The sequence below is a fragment of the Aplysia californica genome, unplaced genomic scaffold (assembly GCF_000002075.1).
Source record: "Aplysia californica isolate F4 #8 unplaced genomic scaffold, AplCal3.0 scaffold00009, whole genome shotgun sequence".
NCBI lineage: Eukaryota > Metazoa > Mollusca > Gastropoda > Aplysiida > Aplysiidae > Aplysia > Aplysia californica.
Genome location: NW_004797279.1, coordinates 1,222,489 through 1,224,988, shown reverse-complemented (window position 1 = coordinate 1,224,988; position 2,500 = coordinate 1,222,489). Strand labels below are relative to the sequence as shown.

At 41.2% G+C, this 2,500-nt stretch overlaps 1 protein-coding gene across 7 annotated transcripts in view; it reads right to left on the bottom strand.

The window, feature by feature from the left end:
• LOC101845814 overlaps positions 1-2,500 on the bottom strand; it is a 124,842-nt gene that overhangs the window by 13,038 nt on the left and 109,304 nt on the right. For 4 of the 7 annotated variants that reach the window (XM_013082706.2, XM_013082707.2, XM_013082718.2 and 1 more), the window contains one exon: positions 2,278-2,455. The exons of the other annotated variants lie outside the window; for them this stretch is intronic. The gene's annotated coding sequence lies outside the window, so the exon portion shown is untranslated. The remainder of the gene's footprint in view (positions 1-2,277; positions 2,456-2,500) is intronic. 7 annotated transcript variants of the gene reach the window in all.

Below are 2,500 nucleotides of genomic sequence, written 5' to 3'. Positions count from 1 at the left end.
GTGTTGTTTAAAGGCAGTATCTAACTAGAATTACAGAGTATGTCTTTTAAAAAATCTGCAAAAAATGACATAATATTATTAAAATGTAAGTGCGGAATTTGGCTCTAACTTGAACCTGCCTGAGAGTGACGCAGAGTGACGTAACAGATACTCAAAGTGCTGACAACGTGATGACCCCCTTCGTGAATTACGACCAGCCAGCCATCTTCCAAATACATTCGATACTGAACTCGTAGCAGCGTGAAACGATTATCACGCCTTAGTGCGAGTGAGGTCAGATTACAACTCGATACGCATTCGGGATATTTTTACGATATTGAAGTGCACTCCGCTGTGCATTACGAAGCTGGTCCTTGGCAATTTCTTAATTATAACCAAAAACGCCAGGCCAGTGACGGTTTTCGTCCAGAGCATGCTATGTGTTGTATGTACTGTTAGGGATCCCGGTTCAATCTGTCGGAAGTTTTATTCGGAAACAGTCATACTTTTTGGCTGGTGGGCACTTTTAGCTGGTTCTACTCTTTGGGGTCCCGGTTCAGTAGTAAGCTTTTTTCCGAAATTCGGAAACAGTCATATTTTTAGGGGCTGGTGGGTACCTTTAGCTGGTTCCACGCAAGAGAATAAGGTTGTGTTAAAACATTGGGTTCGCATCAAGCTGCGGATGTATCAACTCGTCGAGAATATCTGGCCAGTCTCGTTTCTTTCTACACTCCCATCGACACAATTTAGGTTTTTACGGGACGGGTTTTGACTCTGCCTGTCAAGGCTAACCTGGGCTGTGAAGGACACACCATCCCCCCAGAAAGACTGAGATACACCAAAACTCAACACCATAGAAGCCTTGTGCTATTTTGTGAAATATATATACCGTTCCGGTCTTTATGTAATCACCTAAATCCTGTGCTGGTATCATTTGTGATCACTTTGAAGCACTTAACTCCAGTCTGCAAAAGCGGGACTTAGTTCAACGCTTAAAAATTATTACAGAAAATGGACTTTAACCATAATACACTTTGGCTCTAATGAATGAATTTTCGAAAGACTTAACACTGTGACGAAAAGACCATAAACAGTCGGAAGCTGTACAATTTGGCACAAGCCAATAACATGAACGGCATCTTCGCTGAGAGAAAAGACAAAGTACGTGAAATAATGAGATCGTATGAATCATCCAAAAAATTGCAACACAATAAAGACATAACAAGAGGAATCTGTTTGACTTTTCGCGAACTTTTCAAAACCCTTTTTTTGTATTTTAGAAAATCGATGTCCCAATTATTCCAAAATAGCATTTCTCAAAAACGTACTACTGAATTTTTCTCATGATAATATTACTGGTTTCCTCTTTGCTAAGTAGATAGATCTTCACTGGAGAGAGTATTTAAACAACTAGCATTACCAAAAGAAAACAACAACTTAATTTTTAGATTTGTACATCTTTTCATTTTTAACATTTCCTGTCTTTCTGTCTTTCTTTTCATGTTTCTTTCAGTCTTTCTTCACTACTTATTTATTTACTCATTTTCTTTTTTCTTTTCTCTTTCCCCTTTTTTTCAAGGGAGGGGGGAGGGGGGAGGGCTTGCAATGTCCACTCAGTGGTAGCACGTCTCAGAACAATATCAACGAAATTAACGGTACTCTCAGACAAATGAATGAATAAATGAAGCGGTGATGAAGTAATTGCTCAAGCACGTGTTACAGTACTAGATTGCTGTTCAGACCTGGTACATTTTAATGACATTCTCGGAAGAGAAAAGGTGTAAAACAATGCGCCCCTATCATCAAAGAAAGACCAATTCCTCTATCTCATTTTCAAAATTTGGTTAGAGATTGTTGGCCCTAGCAACTGCATAATGGTCGTAATAATATTATTATGAGCGCGTGGAGCTCAAGCAAGTTGTTTTCTCGACAGTTCATAGCACGGCTTGCTTTTACTTCGCAAAGTCGAAATGGTTGAAATATCTAAAAATAAATACAATTACTCGGAGTGCGTCTTCTCCCTTGCCCTTTTGTTTAGTCCCCTGTCTACTTTATTCCCCGGTCAGGGAGACCCGGAGAGACCATTTTAACATTCATCTCCACGGTCGCCAGCAATCGGCGTTTATTGATGAGTCGGAACAAGGGACCCTCGATGCATGGAGGCAGACGGAAATTGGCGTGTCTGACACCAGGAAGCGGGGTATCGATGGCTCTAATCGATATTTTATCACAAAGGTCGTTTTATGGGCCGGTCCGGAGAGTGGATAAGTGAACAGATGGAGAAAACTGTTGCGTCACCTCGTCTGTTTGTCTGATCGCTGAAAGCGCTTTGGACGCTAAAACAGTCTCTTCGGAATAATAGAACTTTCGTATTTGCGCCCCTCGACGTCTTGATGAGGAGATTGGAATGGACTTTTTGTTGTGAAGTAGCTTAGATCATCTGTCCGTGCGCAATACGTCCGGCTGAAGGGTAGTTCTGTTTTAAGAAAGAGAGGGGGCAAGGGGGAGAGTAGAGGAAGGG